Below are 18789 nucleotides of genomic sequence, written 5' to 3'. Positions count from 1 at the left end.
AGGTAAAAAATCAGGGTTGTTGTTGTTTTTTTGTTTTGTTTTTTGTCTTGTTTTGTTTTTGCAGAGCAATGAGGGTTAAGCGACTTGCCCAGGGTCACACAGCTAGTAAGTGTTAAGTGTCTAAGGCTGGATTTGAACTCAGGTCCTCCTGAATCCAGGGCCAATGCTTTTTCCACTGCACCACCTAGCTGCCCCAGTTTGTTCATATTCTTTGACAACTTACCCATTGGAGAATGACTTTGTGTGTGTGTATGTATGTGTGTATGTGTGTGTGTGTATATATATATAAATTATTCATATATTGATTACCAAGTTTTTATCATATAAATTTGACTGAATTTTTTCCCCATTTGACCACTTTCCATCTTATCCTAGGAGTTTTCATTTTGTTTGTGCAGAAGGCTTTTGGTTTCATGTAATCAAAATTATTTATGTTATCTTTTGTAATTGCTTTTATGCCTTGTTAGGTTAAGAATATATCTTCTACCCACAGTGGTGAGATGTATAGGATTTGCTTCTCTTCTAATTTTTATAGCATGATCTTAAAATTACAATCACATATCCATTTAGAATATCTTGTGGAATGTTGTGTAAGGTGTTGATCTAAGCTTAATTTCTTCAAGATTTTTTTTATGTTTTCCCAGACATTTTTATAAAACAGGGAGGTCTTTCCAAAATAATTTATGTTTTCTAATTTGACAATCATTGGGTTATTAAGTGCCAATGTTTCTAATTCTGATTTATCTAGTTTGTTGGCTTGATCTACATTTCTATTTCTCAACCAAAACTAGATGACTTTGACGACTGATGCTTTATAAAATTGTTTGAGTTCTGGAAGTGCAATTCCCCCTTCATCCATACCGGTTTTCCTTATTTCCCTTTATATCCTATTTTTTATGTTTTTCTCAAATGGATTTATTTGTTATTTAATTGAGTTCTGTAAAGTATCCCTTTGATAATTTGATTTGTATAGCATTAAAGGTACAAATTAACATTGTCAGTATGGTCTTTTTAATTATATTGGCACATCCCAAGTATAAGCTTTGAATATCCCTCCTGCTATTTAAGAGGCTCTTTATATCTTTAAGTAACATTTTATAGTCAAATCTATACAAGTATTTTGTGTGTTTTGGTAGCTTGATTTCCAGAACTTTTATGCATTTTGTAGTTCTTTGCAATGGCTTTATCTTTTTATTGTTGCTTCTTAAATGTTTTTTTATTATTATATAAAAGTACAGTTTTAGTGGATTTATTGTGTATCCCCCAACTTCACTAAAGCTATTGTCTTAGTTAATATCTTTAATGATTTCCTAGGATTTTCTATGTAATTTATTATATAATCATCAAATACAAATAGTTTTCATCTCTTCTTTACCTAACTTTATGCTGTTATTTCTTTCCTCTTATTTTATTACTATTGTATTTCCAGAAGTATATAAGAGAGTGGACATCCTTGTTTTACTTATTTATTTCCTGGGAACTCTAGCATATCTTTATTGTATATAATATCAATTCTTGGTTTTTAGACAGAAAAAGGTTCCTTTTTGCCTGTACTTTATAGTGGTTGTAGCATAAATGAATGTTGTACATTGTCAAGGACTTTTTAGGCATTGATTGACATAATCATGTAGTATTAGATTTTTTCTTTGCTTTTTTAAAATAAAATTTTATTTTTTCCAACCAATAAAAATGTCTCTCCTTTCCATTTCTCCTCCCCCTCAAATGAGAATGAAAGAAAAATAAAATCCCTGTTACAAACATGTATAATTAACAAATTTCCACATTTTTAGTATTCAAAAGAAAATTATATATGTATGCATTATATATTATATATGCATATATAGATATACCTTTTGAGTTTTTCTTCTCTCTATTGGGAGATAGGTAATATATTTTATCATTAGTCTTCTTGAATTGTGGTTGGTCATTATGCTGAATAGAGTCTTTCAATGTAGAAATTATTTTCTTAGTTCTTTTCATTCCAATCTGTATTAGATCATACGAGTCTTCCTGGATTTCTCTGAAATGATCTTCTTTATCATCTGTTATAGCACAAGAGTATTAAATTGAATCTTTATTATTACATTTTATTTTTATATTACAATATTTTGTTGATGGACTTCTCAATTAATGAGTACTCCTTCAGATTTCAACCTTTGGAATTGGAATTCCAATTCTTATTTCCTCAGTTAGACTCTGTTTTACTTAGGATTAATCTTTTCTTTGTTTTAATCTCCCTTTAATTACCCTTTTTCCTTTCTCTCTTTCCTTCCTTTTTCCATTTTGAACAAAATGTCTTTCTATAACTAATTCTCTATGTGTGTATATTCTTTCCTCCTTTGAACATTTTAGATGAGAGTAAAGTTCAAATATTAGTTATTCCCACCCTACCTCCTTGTTTGTATAGATATCTACTCACACATCCCAATTATGTAAGATAGTAGTTTTCTCTAACTTTCCTTTCCCTCCTCCCTGAAATGCATTTCTTGTCTCTCTTTACATACATTTTTTAGAGCAAGACATAAAAGACTATCTCATTAGCCTCTCTTTCTGACTTCTAAAGATGGTATTTTTTTTTTACCATTTAAATTTATCTATTTAAAATATTCTTTTCTTTTATAATTTTGAGTTCCAAATTCTCTCCTTTTCTTCCACCCCCTCCCATGTCCACTGGGGAGGCAAGCAATATGATATCAATTATACATGTGAAATCATGCAGAATATATTTCAATACTAGCCATATTTCAAAAAAGTAAGAAAAATAAAGTGAGAAAATTTTACTTCAATTTGCACTGAGTTCATCAATTGTTCATCTGGAGGTGGATAAAATTTTTTCATCATGAGTCCTTTGAATTGTCTTGGATCATTGTATTGATCAAAGAAGCCAAGTCTTTCATAGTTGATCATCATTACAACATTGCTATTACTATGCACAGTGATCTACCAGTTCTTCTCACTTCACTTTGTATCATTTCATATGGTTCTTGCTATGTTCTTCTGAAATTACCCCCTCATCATTTCTTATAGCATAATAGCACACCATCACAATCATATGCCACAACTTGTTTGGCCATTCCCTAATTGATAATGTCATGGGAGGATTATGGGCCCCGGTCACCCCAACAATTCTCTGGGGGGTTCAAGGAACCTTTTCCTTGAAACCTCAGGGGTTTTCCCTTGAAATCAAGTAGGCCTCTCCTTGAACACAATCAAGGACACACACACTCACCTAACGGAGATAAGCGGCACAGATTGAACTGAGCATGCTCCAGGACCATCACCCCACATTCCAGTCCTCCTAAGCATCTGGATGAGGTAATCCAGGAGAAGACCACCTGGAACCTCCCATCAGCAGACTGCTTAGACCCATCAGGACAAAGTTGACACCCACCACCAGATCTCTCACGAGGGATTCTTCCTACCACAGCGCAACGCGGGAAGACCACCAGCCCCTCACCCAATAAGAGACTCTTACCGACCCCCCATCTAAACCCTATAAAATGGCACCCCACAAGTCAGTTGGGGGGGAAAGCGTTTTGTTCTGGCAAAACCTTCCTCCTGGCCGGTTTCTCTTGTACCCCAATAAACCTGTTCTCTTATTCCTGATTAGGTCTTGTGTGAGAGTGTAATTCTTTACAGAGGAATCCTAAGGACCCACGTGCTTTCTCCTATCGGTTTCCCCATATCAATAAGCATGCCTTTGATTTCCAATTCTTTGTTGCCAGAAAAAGAGTTGCTATAAATATTTTTGTACATATAGGTCTTTTTCCTTATCCTTTGATCTCTTTGGAATACAAAACTAGTAGCTGCATTTCTGGGTGAAAGGGTATGGGGGCAGCTAGGTGGCACAGTGGATAGAGCACTGGCCCTGGAGTCAGGAGTACCTGAGTTCAAATCCAGCCTCAGACACTTAACACTTACTAGCTGTGTGACCCTGGGCAAGTCACTTAACCCCAATTGCCTCACTAAAAAGGAAAAAAAAAAAGAAAGAAAGGGTATGCACAGTTTTATAGCCCTTTGAGCATAGTTCCAAATTGTTCTCCAGAATGGTTGTACCAGTTCACTACTCCATCAGCAATTAATTAGTGTACCTATTTTTTCCCTCATCCCCTACATCATTTGTCATTTCTGATAGGTGGGAGGTACTCTAATCAATAGTGATTTAGGACATTTTTATGTGATTAAATATAGTGTTGATTTCTTCTTCTGAAAATTGCCTGTTTGTATCTTTTGAACCTTTATCAATTGGAGAATGGCTCTTATTTTTCTAAATTTGACTTGGTTCTATATTTAGTGTATATTTGAGAAAAATAAGAGAAATGCTGCAAAAATGTTGATATTACTTCATTGTCTATGGTATTTTTGATCATAATGTAGTTTCCTTGATTATCTCTTTTAATTAGATCTATTTTTACTTTTGCTTTGTCTGAGATCATTATTGCTACCTCTGCACCCCCCCTTTTTTTTTGCTTCAGCTGAAGCATATTTGAGTTTGCTCTAGCCCTTTAATTTAACTCTGTTTGTCTTTCTATTTTAAGTGTGTCTCTTATAAACAACATATTGTTGGATTCTGATTTTTAATCCATTCTGCTGTCTGCTTCCATTTTATGGGTGAACTCATTCCATTCATATTCACAGTTATGTTTACTAACTGTGTATTTCCCACCATCCCATTTTCTTGCCCCCCCATTCCTCATAAGTCTACTTTACTTTCAAACACTGCCTCCCTTAATCTGCCCTCCATTTTATCACCAGCACCCCCATTTCCTTATTCCCTTCCCCTCCTATTTCCCTATTGGGTAATTTATATTTCAATGCATAACCGAGTGTGTATAGATATATATTCTTCCCTCTTTTAACCAATTACAATGAGAGCAAGGTTCAAGCATTGTCTGTCACCTCCTTCCCACTTCCCCTTCCATTGTAAAAGCTTTTCCTTGCACACCTCTTTTATTTGACAAAATGGAAATTTAATGAAATAGAAGACTTTCAGGGATTTCTGATTAAAAGCCCAGAGTTGAATAAAAAAATTTACCTCCAAATACAAGGGAAACATAAAAAGGTAAAAAAGAAACAAGAAAGAAAAACTGCAAGAGACTCAATAAGGTTAAACTGTTTATATTTCTATATGATAAGATAATATTTGCAAGTCTAAACAACTTTATTATAAGAACAATTAGAAGTAATATATGTAGACAGAGGTGTGGTTATAAGGTGACATTGATGAGACAACATCCCAAAAAACAAAATAAAAGGGTAAGAAAGAAATTGCATGGAAGAAGAAGGAGGGAGGAAAATAGAATGGGGTAAATTGTCCCACAAAAAAAAAAGAGGCATGAAAGAACTATCATAATGGAGGGGAAATATTAAACCTTATTCTCAACCTTGGCTCAAAGAAGGAATAACATACACACTCAGTTGAATATAGAAATCTATATTACCCTATAAGGAAGTTAAAAAGGGATGAGGATCCCATTCGACCATTTGTGTTCCATCCCTCCTCCCTTTCCTTTCTGCCCCTTATCCTCCCATCAGTAGGGAAAGCCAGGACCTCACTGATCATTTACCCCCACTTTCCTCCCAGCCTAGAGACCCCTCCCCTCCCTGGTCTTGTGACTATGCCTCATGCCCAGATGTGAGCATCTGCGTGTTCCTTGTAGCTTTGTAATTTTTTCTGGGGGGGGTGTGTGTGGTGGGGGGGGGTGGAGGCTCGAGGCTTAATATTTTTCCAAAGGGAGAAAAATTGCAAAACTCGAGCTTTGTGGGGTGTTTTTTTCCTCTTTTTTAAAGATTTGGATTTCTCTTTAAATGTCTGCATTGGTTTTGTTTTGTTTTTGTTTGAATTCCTTTGATGCCTGCTTTACAAACCTCCCCTGTCCTGGCAAGGTGTACCTGGAGGGGGGACAGGAGCAGGCACACACCATGCCACCAGCCTCTTGCCCATGAGGGCAAAGGGCTCAGGAGCAGAGCATTATTTCCCAGTGTTCCCTGGTGGGTTTGGGTCTCACCTTTGGCCCCACCGCACCCCGCTCCCCTCATCCCTGCACTCCCTTTGTTCATGTTACCTGTGTGAGAACCAGACAGTGAGAGGAGAAAACCGACCACCATGATTTTAAAATAATAAACAGACCATGAAACATGAAAAAAAGGGGATGGGGATAATAGAAGGGAGAGGGGGGACTGATACAAGGGAGGGAATATTGGGGAAGGCAGTGATCGTAAGTAAAACACGTGAGGAGGGAAAGGGTGGGGGCTAAGTTTGGGGGGGATAAATAGGTGAAAAACAGCATGGAGAGAAATAAACAGTCATCATAACCATAAACGTGAATAGGATGAATTCCTCATTAAACAGGAGTGGATATCAGAATGGATTAAGAAACATATTTGAAGCAGAGATGTACACACAGGGTAAACATAAGGGACTTGGAACAAAATCTATTATGCTTCAGCTGATGCAAAGAAAGCAGGGGTAGCAAGCATGATTTCAGACAAGGCAAAAACAAAAATAGATCTAGTTAAAAGAGATAAAGAAGGAAACTATATCTTGCTGAAAGGTACCATAGACAATGAAGTCACTTCATTACTTAACATATATGCACCAAATAGTATAGCATCTAAATTTTTGAAGAAGCTGAATGAGTTACAGGAGGAAATAGATAATAAAACTATCCTAGTGGGGGATCTTAAACTTCCCCTCTCAGAACTGGATAAATCTAACCAAAATAAAAACAAGAAAGGAATTAAGGAAATGAATAAAATTTTTGAAAAGTTAGATATGATAGATCTCTGGAGAAAAATTAAATGGGAATAGAAAGGAATATACCTTCTTCTCAGCAGTCCATGGGAACTATACAAAAATTGACCATGTTTTAGGGCATAAAAACCTTACAACCAGATGCAAAAAAAGCAGAAAGATCATAATGCAATAAAAATTACATTCAATAATGGACAATTGAAAGAGAGATTGGGGCAGCTAGGTGGCACAGTGGATAGAGCACCAGCCCTGGAGTCAGGAGGACCTGAGTTCAAATCCGGCCTCAGACACTTAACACTTACTAGCTGTGTGACCCTGGGCAAGTCACTTAACCCCAATTGCCTCACTAAAAAAAAAACAAAAAAAAATGAAAGAGATTAAAAATCAATCAGAAATTATATAATCTGATACTAAAAACAAGTGGATCAAAGAACAAATCATAGAAACAATCAATGATTTCATTAAAGAAAATGACAATGATGAGACAACATATCAAAACCTATGGGATGCAGCCAAAGCAGTACTTAGGGGAAAATTTATATCCCTAACTAGTAAAATATAGAAAAGGCACATTAATGAATGGGGCATACAACTAAAAAAGCTAGAAAATGAACAAATTAAAAATCTATAACTAAACATCAAATTGGAAATCCTGAAAATCAAAGGAGAGATGAATAAAATTGAAAGTAAGAAAAACATTGAATTAATAAATAAATAAAACCAGAAGCTGCTTTTTATGGAAAAAAAACAACAACAATAAAATAGATAAACCATCGATTAATTTGATTAAAAAAAGGAAAGAAGAAAACCAAATTGCTAGTATCAAGAATTAAAGGGGTGGGGGCAGCTAGGTGGCGCAGTGGATAGAGCACCGGCCCTGGAGTCAGGAATACCTGAGTTCAAATGCGGCCTCAGACAATTAACACTTACTAGCTGTGTGACCCTGGGCAAGTCACTTAACCCCAATCGCCTCACTAAAAAAAAAAAAGGAAAAAAAAAGAAAAGAAAAAAAAGAATTAAAGGTGTGAACTCACCACCAATGAAGAAGAAATTAAGACAATTATTAGGAACTATTTTACCCAATTATATGCCAATAAATTTGACAATGTAAATGAAATTGATGAATATCTACAAAAATATATTTCCCAGATTTACAGAAGAAGAAATAAAATACTGAAATAACCTAATTTTAGAAAAAGAAATTGATCCATCAATGAACTTCCTAAGAAAAAATCCCCAGGACCAGATGGATTCACATTGATTTCTACCAAACATTTAAAGAAGAATTAATACTATATAATAGTAATAAAAGAAATAATACTATATAAATTATTTGAGAAAATAAGTGGAATCCTACCAAATTCCTTTATGAGACAAATATGGTGCTGATACCCAAACCAGGAAGAACCAAAACAGAGAAAGAAAATGATAGATGAATCTCCCCAATAAATATTTATGCAAAATTTTAAAATAAAATACTAGCAAAAAGATTACAATAATATATCACAGGGATAATACACTATGAGCAGGTGGGATTTATACCAGGAATGCAGGGCTTGTTCAATATTAGGAAACTTTCAGTATAATTGACCATGTCAATAACAAAACAAACAGAAATCATATGATTATCTCAATAGATGCAGAAAAGGCCTTTGACAAAACACAGCACTCATTCCTATAAAAAACACTAGAGAGCATGTGAATAAAAGGATCTTACCTTACAGTGATAAGTAATATTTATCTAAAACCATTAGCAAGCATTATTTGTAATGGGGATAAGCTAGAAGCCTTTTTGAAATAATCAAGGGTGAAGATAACTTTGCCCATTATTACCTCTATTATTTAATATTGTACTAGAAATGTTAGCTATAAAAATAAGAGAAGAAAAAGAAATTAAAGGAATTTGAGGAGGTAATGAGGAAACAAAACTATCACTCTTTGCAGATGATATAATGTTATACTTAGAATATTCTAGGGGACAGCTAGGTGGCACAGCGGATAGAGCACTGGCCCTGGAGTCAGGAGGACCTGAGTTTAAATCCAGTCTCAGACACTTGACACTTACTAGCTGTGTGACCCTAGGCAAGTCACTAAACCCCAATTGCCTCACAAAAAAAAAAGAATATTCTAGAGAATCAACTAAAAAACTACTTGAAATATTAACAACTTTAGCAAAGTTGCAGGATACAAAATAAACCCACATAAATCATCAACATTTCTATATATCAGTAACAAAGTCCAGCAAAAAAAGACATAAAGAGAAATTCCATTTAAAATTATTGTGGACAATATAAAATACTTGGGAATCTACTTCTAAGAGAAACCCAGGAACTATATAATCAGAACTATAAAATACTTTTCACACTAAGTCAGATCTTAACAATTGGAAAATATTAATTGTTCATTGGTAGGCCAAGCCAATATAATAAAAATGACAATCCTACCTAAGTTAGCTTATTTATTTAGTGTTATACCAATCAAATTATCAAAAATTATTTTATAGATCTAGAAAAAATAATAACAAAATTCATCTGGAAAAATAAAAGCTTAAGGATAACAAGGGAATCAATGAAAAAAATATCAAAGAAGGTGGTCCAGCTCTCAAACTGTATTAAAAAGTAATAATTATCAAAACAATCTGGTACTAGGTAAGAAATAGAGAGATGGATCAGTGGAATAGAATAGGTAGAAATTACACTATAGTAAATCACTATAGTAATATATTATATGATAAACCCAAAGATTCAAGATTTTGGGACAGAAACTCATTATTTGACAAAAACTGCTGGGAAAACTGGAAAACATTATGGAAGAAACTAGGTATAGACCAACATTTCACACCATATACTAAAATAAGGTCAAAATGGGTACATGATTTACACATAAGGGATGATACCATAAGCAAATTAAGAGACCATGGAATCATTTATCTGTCAGATTTATAGGTGGAGGAAGAGTTTAGCACCAAAGAAGATACAGAGAACAAACAAACTGTAAAATAGACAACTTTGATTATATAAAATTAGAAAGGTTTTGCACAAACAAAACTAATGTAACCAAGATTACAAGTGAAACAGAAAACTGGGAAAGAATTTTTGAAACAAGTATCACTGAAAAAGGACTCATTTCTCAATTATATAGAGAACTGAGTCAAACTTATAAAAATACAAGTCATTCCCCAATTGATAAATGGTCCAAAGATATGAACAGGTAGTTTTCAGACAAAGAAATCAAAGCCATCTATAGTCATATGAAAAAATATCTAGATTACTACTCATTGGAGAAATGCAAATTAAAACAACTCCGAGGTATCACCTTACACCTATCAGAGTGGAAAATATTACACAAAAATAACGTATTGGGAGTTGGAGGGGATGTGGGAAAACTGAGAAGATCCAGCCCTTCTGGAGAGCTATGTGGAACTATGCCTAAAGGGGTATAGAACTGCCCATACCCTTTTTGTTTGTTTGTTTGTTTGTTTTGGGGGGGGGTTGCAGGGCAATGAGGGTTAAGTGACTTGCCCAGGGTCACACAGCTAGTAAGTATCAAGTGTCTGAGGCCAGATTTGAACTCAGGTCTTCTTGAATCCAGGGCCTCTGCTTTATCCACTGCACCCCCTAGCTTCCCTGCCCATACCCTTTGATCCAGCAATACCACTGCTAGGTTTATATCCCAAAGACATCCCCCCAAAGAGAAAAAAGACCTATTAGTACAAAAATATTTATAGCAGCTCTGTTTGTGGTGGCTAAGAATTGGAAATCAAAGGAATGCCCATCAATTGGGTAATGACTAAACAAGCTGTGGTATATGATGGCGATGCAATATTATTATGCTATAAGAAATGACAATCAGGGGCAGCTAGGTGGTGCAGTGGATAGAGCACCAGCCCTGGAGTCAGGAGTACCTGAGTTCAAATCTGGCCTTAGACACTTAACATTTACTAGCTGTGTGACCCTGGGCAAGTCACTTAACCCCAATTGCTTCACTAAAAGAAAAAAGAAAAAAAAAAAGAAATGACAATCAGGATGATTTCAGAAAGTCCTAGAAAGACTTGTATGAACCGATGTATAGTGAAGTGAGAAGAACCAAGAGAACATTGTGCACAGAAACAGCAATATTGTTTGATGGAGAACTATGAATGACCACTATTCTCATCAATACAATGATCCAAGACAATCTCAAAGGACTATTGATTAAACATACTATCTACCTCCAAAGAAAGAAGTGATATTGACTGAACACAGACCAAAGCATGCTAGTTTTCACTTTCTTTCATTTTTTCTTTTATTCAAGTTTTCTTGTACAAAATGTCTAATATGGTAATGTTTTACATAATTGCACATGTATAACCCATATCTGATTGCTTACTGCCTCAGGAAGGGGGAGGGGAGGGAGCAAAGGAGGGTTAAAATTTGGAACTCAAAACTATAAATACAAATGTTTATTATTTTTAAAAAAGAAGGCTCAAATTTAAAAAGTGAAAGAAAGAAAATGAAAAACAGAATGCTTCAGTCTGTATTTGATCAATATCAGTTCTTTTTCTGTATTCTTTTGGGATTTTCTTGGATCATTGTATTGCTGAGAATAGCTAAGTCATTCACAGTTCTTCATTGAGCAATATTTCAAACAGTTTCATTATTTTTGTTTTAACTGGAAAATTTTTTATTGTATGTGGAGTGGGATAGCTGGACACAGTTTAGATAATTCCAATTTTGTTGGCAACATCTGAGGCATTGCTATGATGGAGCAAGTTGGACATAGGCCCTCTTCTCTCCCTCAGGCTGGATCAGTGTGTTTACCTTGGCCACATCAATGTCATACAACTTCTTTACCACTTCCTTGATCTTATGCTTGTTGGCCTTGATATCCACAGTGAAGACAAAGGTGGTGTTGTCCTTTCTTCATAGTAGATTCTTTGGTCAAGGGAACCTTAATGATGGCATTGTGATCAAGCTTGTTTCTCTGAGGGGCACTTGTCTAAGGATATTTGGGCTGTCTTTGAAATCTTAGTGTCTTGGGTAGCTGGAAGGTAGGGAATATTTGGATTTTCTTTGTGTGGGTATGGACACCCTTCAACACTGCCTTCTTGGCCTTCAGGATCTTGGACATAGCTTCCTTCTTCACCTTTGGTTCCATCTTGGGGGAAAGGCTTGATTTATTCTTGAAAATAATACCTTCCAGGACCTACATTTCTTTGAAAGAAATAACTCAAGTTGGGTTTAATGTTTCTAAGAATAGCCTGACACTTAAGGAGATTTGAAATTAAAACCAATGCTTGTTTATTGGTATCTGAATCTTCATAGTGTTGTGGCAAGTAGGCATATTAGAAATCAGATTAGCCTTCTTTGATGTTAATTCATTGTTTTCTTGTTAGAAATCCTGGCGTCTTAGACTTTGGAAACAAGTATGATTACCTCTTGTACATATATATTATTTTGGAGAGTTTTGAGAAGTATCAAGATCACAGAAAATATTTAGTTTTCCATTTATTGCTCTAGAATTTGAACATAGAATATGATCTTGAATTCACTCAGAAGTTGTTTTAAACTTATTTCTCTGACTTTATGATTTTGAAATCAATTTCAGTTAAAAAAGTTATGTTCTTACTATGTGTAATAGAGATACTAGTAAAAGTAAATTTAAGTTTTGACCCAATGGAATTTACATTCTAATTGGAAAAGATGATGTTTGGTATAGATGAGAAGGGAGAAAAACATTCCAGGCAATTATGAGTGGAATCTTTAGAAGAAGGAATATCCAGGTGGCACAGTGGAGGGAGCACCGGCCCTGAAGTTGGGAGGACTTGATTTCAAATCTCACCTCAGACACTTACTAGTTGTGTGACCCTGAGCAAGTCACTTAACCCCCAATTGCTTTAAACATCCATATATATATATATATATATATATATATATATATATATATATATATATATATATATAAAATGCCACTGGACCCAGATGGCACTGGAGGAGAGAGATTTGTGACTTTGCAAAGCCCTCCCTCACTTTAAGTCACTACAAGTCATGACATCAGCCCAATGTCATGGTCCTCTTTGAGAATGGACAAACAAACAACAACAATTTAGAAGAGTGAAGGCCTGTACATATAAAATGGAGGTTCTAAGATGAACTGACCAGACATTAGAAAGAGCCAAAGGGGTACGGTGATCTTCCAAGGCATGAAAGCTATAGAACACCGGTGGGGAAAGAAGTTAGTAAAGTCAGGAGTAGAATCTAAAGAAGACTGAAGGAGTGAACATTTTTTCACATTGTTTTTCACCAGTGGAGAATAAATGTTGATATTCCAGATTTATGTCAGTTTCCAACAGAATTTGAAGGTCAAACTTTTATCTGAATGATTTAAGCAATTTCTACTCTATCCACATCATTCATTTCCATTTCATTTGCATTGATTCTGTTTGTGCAAAAATTTAAATAATTTAAATGATTGATGTGAAGATTTGTTGAGGTTAAGTTTCCTTTCTTATAATTGCATGTATCCTGACCTTTTGGGGGATTTTACTTTACACCCTTATTACTTATATCTGTCCTAAGATGACCTGGTCCTTTAGAAAGTTGGGGGGTAGGTGCTATTATTATCTCCATTTTTACAGGTGAGGAAACTGAAGATAAGATAGGTTAAATGACTTGCCCAGGGTCATACAGCCAGTACATATCTGATGCAGGTATTGAATTTAGGTCTTACTGACTCCAAATCCAAGACTCTTTCCATTGAGTGGCCCTGGGCAAGTCACTTAACCCCAATTGACTTAAATTGCCTTGGACTAGACTTATCTTTGATGTCTTGGACATGGTAAAGTTGGATTTAGAAACACAGTCTTTCATTCTATGTTGCTTTGAAGGATTTCAGATATTCTAGAAATAGTGGAGGAGTTAAGAGGTCTGTCACAAGTGAAATTTGACAAAAGGGTAAACTGAGAGCATTCTCAGTGCAAGATGACAATTTATTAATAGGATGCTGAATCTATTAATAAATAGAGTCTCTGGTCTGCCTCCATTTGTGGTAGAGACCTGGGGTGAGAGCTGATAGTGCCTTTTCAACTTAGGTATATATATATCTTTTTTCTGATTGGCCTGACAGCACATCATTCAGACCTCCCCTGGCAAAGGCAAGGCAATCTCAATTGGTAGATATTTTAATGAGGAGGTGGGTCAAGACTTCACAGCTCCTCCCTATTACTTCATTGTTGGGGTGGGGGAGGGCTAATTCTCAGGTAATAGAATGAGTCTACAGCTGGGGAAAGTGGGCTGATTATGCTCCTCTCTGCCACTTAAGGAATGCCAGTTATTTTATGAAAAACAGTTGCCTCTAGTAATCTTGGCTAGAAAAACAAAAAGGCATTTCAATCAGGTTCTCCCCATTTGGTCTCTCCCATGTAGACCAGGTTACCCCTAACTTTGATGAAAGAAAACCAAGTTCAAGGGACATGTCCCTTGGGGAGGGATTAGCTCAAGTTGGTTCTTTACTTACTGGATAAATAGAAGTGGGATCCCACTTGGGAGGGGCCCAACCCAAATTTATTAAGGAGAAGCTGCCTTGGGGGTGGGGAGTGATCACATCATTTGATTGCTCTTCAGACACTCCTTGACCTTTAGAAGTGGAGTCTGACAGAAATGTGGAAAGGGATGGATCAGGACAATATTGGTTATTAAATAATACAGCATAATATTGTTTTTCCTCATTTCCTTGATTTACAGTAGGCCAGTCCCTGATACATGCTCACTGTGTGACCATGGAAAGTCATTTAAACTTTCAAGGCATTAAGCCAGAGTTCTCTAAACAATTTTGAACATGTTTCACTATCAGTTAAAAAAAATTATAAATTAGGGGGCAGCTAGGTGGTGCAGTGGATAGAGCACCAGCCCTGGAGTCAGGAGTACCTGAGTTCAAATCCGACCTCAGACACTTAACACTAGCTGTGTGACCCTGGGCAAGTCACTTAACTTCCAATTGCCTCACTAAAAAAAAAAAATTATAAATTATATGCATATGCTACTGTTTTAATGTTATATTTTAAAATATACATAAAAGTAAACCTTAAAAATGAGATAAACAGGGCAGCTAGGTGGCACAGTGGATAGAGCATTGGCCCTGGAGTCAGGAGTGCCTGAGTTCAAATCCGGCCTCAGACACTTAACACACACTTACCCTGGTCAAGTCACTTAACTCTAATTGCCTCACTTAAAAAAAAGGAGATAAAGGTAAAATAAACTATTTTATTAATGATACAAACCCTTTTTGGCTCTGCCTGAAATATTCTCTTTAGTAAGAACAGTGTGATTAAATACGCTTTATTGTTTTGTTTGTTCGTTTTTGTTTTTTTTGGTGGGGCAATGGGGGTTAAATGACTTGCTAGTAAGCTAGTAAGTTTCATGCGTCTGAGGCTGGATTTGAACTAAGGTCCTCCTGAATCTAGGTTGGTGCTTTAACCACTGTGCCACTTAGCTTCCCCCAAATATGCTTTATTGTTAAAACAAAATAAAACAAAAGACTAAAACCTCATATATGACTTGACAGGACTGGTATAGCCTCCCTAATCCAGTGATTTGGAACCTGGGCTGTAATCATTCAAACTACCTTCTCCACTGGTCAGAGCCCAATCCCTTGTTCCATCATGCTCTCTGGAATTCTTGCTCCATAGATAACAAACTTGATTTCATAAAATCTTATCTTTTCCTTCTTCTGTCTCTTATGCTTACTAAGATCTAGCTCCTTCTTTATCATACAGATTCCTTTGCTGCCCCTTCTAGTGCTTGATTCCCTTGACTCACTAGTTGAGGTGGAAAGCTGAAATATTCCTTACTTCCTATTGTTACTCACAGGTTCTGATCTACTACTGTCACTCATTAGCCTCTCCTCTTTTGAGGTTTACTCAATTTATATCTACCATCCAATTAAAATTGATAGCTGTTTTATGCAGACCTCCATGACATTCTTCTTCTTTCCTCAATGAGTTCAGTGCCTGGTTTATGCCTTTTCTTTTCTCTTCAAACCCTGTCTCCATGTTAGGGGTTTTCAATATACATATCGATACTATTTTGAACACCCTAACCTCCTAGTTTTTCAACCTAATTATTTTTCATAATGTATTACTCCATTCCACATCAGCAACACACAGAGATGGTTATATACTTGTTCTTACCATTGCCACAAATATACTACTTTAATCTTAATGAGTTCTGGAATTCTTTTATCTTATCACAATTTTAGCTCTCCCTCTGCCTTGCAACATATAACTGTTCTTCGACCACACAACTCCCATGTTGCCAGTCCTATCTGTTAGATAATACACAATTTAAAAAGTAATATCTCGGGGCAGCTAGGTGGCGCAGTGGATAGAGCATTGGCCCTGGAGTCAGGAGTACCTGAGTTCAAATCCAGCCTCAGACACTTAACACTTACTAGCTGTGTGACCCTGGGCAAGTCACTTAACCCCAATTGCCTCACTAAAAAAAAAAAAAAGTAATACCTCTATTCCCTCAATCCCTTAATATTTTCCCAGGCCATCACCATTGCACTTTCTCATCTTGACTCCTTAGTGAATCAGTTGAATTCTACACTGTCTTCTTCTGTGGAACACTAACCGTGTGGTCTTACTTTAGTTTTTGTATTCTCAGAACCCAGTACAGTGCCTAGCACAAAGTCAGAACTTAATAAATGATGGATCACTGCTTGATTTGATTTAATGGTATAAAAAGCAGTGGGTTTTTTTTGTGTGTGTGTGAGGCAATTGGGGTTAAGTGACTTGCCCAGGGTCACACAGCTAGTAAGTGTTAAGTGTCTGAGGTCAGATTTGAACTCAGGTCCTCCTGACTCCAGGGCTGGTGCTCTATCCACTGGGCCACTTAGCTGCCCCTGAAAAGCAGTTTTAAAGACTGTCCTCCATTAAGATGTGTTTCTCTCTTGTGTTAGTGTAAATCAGCTTTCATGCCTAGAGCATTTGCATAAGATTATTTGATTGGTGTAGAAAATGATTTTTAATTCTTCATGACTGATGTGGTAAAATAATGGAATTTGGCAGACGCCCAGGGGTCCTGACTTGATTGATTTAGTAGTGTTTGAATTGGGTGTGAATGAGAAACTACTAAGTACCCACTTAAGATGATTAGATTTTTAGCCACACCTGGCCACCCCTGTTAAACCTAGTTTAAACTTCGCCAACTCTGAGAAGGAGTGTCCTCAGAGGCTGTGGAATGCCTCATCGACAGAGGACCAGTCTCAGCCACACAACTTGAAGGACCTCCCCTTTGGGGGAGGGAGAAAAAAGTAGAAAAATTACCCCCAACAGAAAGGGAGTAGCTCTTGCCTTGGAGGAACTTTCAGAGCAGACTGGAGACTGGCTGCACAACTGACTCCCATAGAAAGTACAGATCCCTGGGGGTGAGTTAATAAAATCCAGTTCTTTGAATTAGCTGAGCTGAAAGTGAGTTTGGGTTTTGAGATAGTCTTTGCTAGAGCCAGGGAGATTATCCATTTTCCTCTCTCCCTATTCCCTTAATTATTTTCACCTTTGCTGTGTATTTTATTCCCATTAATAAAACCTGCTTTGTTTCTGGAAAAGAGGCTGTTCATCCCCTTTCTTATTGGCCTGGGAGAAATAACTAAAAAGGCAGTTTGGAGGGGAGGAAACTTTGGACCTAGAGGTCCCTCATTATTTTCTGAACCCCAATATTATGGCAAGCCACCCAATTAACTCTCTCCATATTAAATTTGGCCCCTACACTGAGTATGTCATGAAGTTGTTGCTAGACCTTTGGAGGGGGAATGATATTCTTCAGGCCTTTTCCTCCTTCATGAGAAACACATATGGTTCTAGACTTTCTTCAGGGAGAAACCAGAAAAGGCAGACACATAGATGACATATAACTCCTCAATATATCCCTGATTTTTAGCTTGCCTCCTGAGAGATTTGAGGAAATTTTCCATTGGGTGAAAGGTCTACCCATAGAGATCATAATACCATTGATCTTGAAAATGTCTAAGTTTTAAAATGAATGATTAACAAACTCCCTTCCCCCAGAAATACCCTTTCTCTTCCAGTGATTCTGAAAACCCACACCTCCTCATGCAAACCTCATTCCCCATTTCCACTGCTCAATTCCTTATTCTATTTCCCTCAAACTTTCCCCCACCTCAAAATTCCAATCAAAAGCTACACATCTCTTTCTCTGTGACCTCTAGAATGCCTGCTCCATATGCAATAAACTTGTGTTCATCTTACATCTTTTTTTTCCCCCATTCCTTCCATTTTCTGGCTCTCATCAAGACTTGGCTCTGTCCTGATGATTCAGCCTCCCTTGACACTCTTTCCATCACTGGCCACATTTTCACTCATTTCCTGTAATCCAGTAGTCCAAGTGGGGGAGTTGGTATACTCCTCAATCTTCATTACCACTTCCAAGTTCATCAACATCATCTCCAACTGATTTTCAATTCCCTGTGAATAGAACTACATATTATTTAACCAATTAATATCAATTACTTTTTACAGAGGTGCATTTACCATAAATACATAGCAAGGAAAGAAGTTATAAAGCATCACATTTCTCCTCTCCTTAAACTAGAAAGAGGTATAATCTCTTCATCTATCAATCACCTTAATCCCTGGATTCACACAATGCATTTGCCCAAAAAAATTCACTTCCAAATGTGGCAGAGCCTATGGATGAGTCCATGCCTTGGGACTACTATGCTTGGCCAAGAAGGTTTCTTTTCAGGGCTCATGCTGCTGTCTCATCTGTGCCTGGCCTCTTGCAAATCCTGGTATGTACTTCAGCTCCCAGACATTTGAGACTCATAATTCTGACCTTTTGAAGCTCACAAGATCATAGCACTTTCCAAGGTTATGTGCTCATAGTCCACATGGAAGTAGCCTGGGTAGGGAGATAAAGGCCTGAGGTCTTTCTTCCATTGAGGGCTCAGAGCAGTTCTTGCCTCTTTGAATGCTGCCAGGCTGTAAAGTGCAAGAGGTTCTCCGTGACCAGTTAGTGCCTTTTCAGTGCATCAACCCA

This window comes from Dromiciops gliroides, chromosome 3, assembly GCF_019393635.1.
Source record: "Dromiciops gliroides isolate mDroGli1 chromosome 3, mDroGli1.pri, whole genome shotgun sequence".
Classification (NCBI taxonomy): Eukaryota; Metazoa; Chordata; class Mammalia; order Microbiotheria; family Microbiotheriidae; genus Dromiciops; species Dromiciops gliroides.
This window is presented reverse-complemented; position numbering follows the sequence as displayed.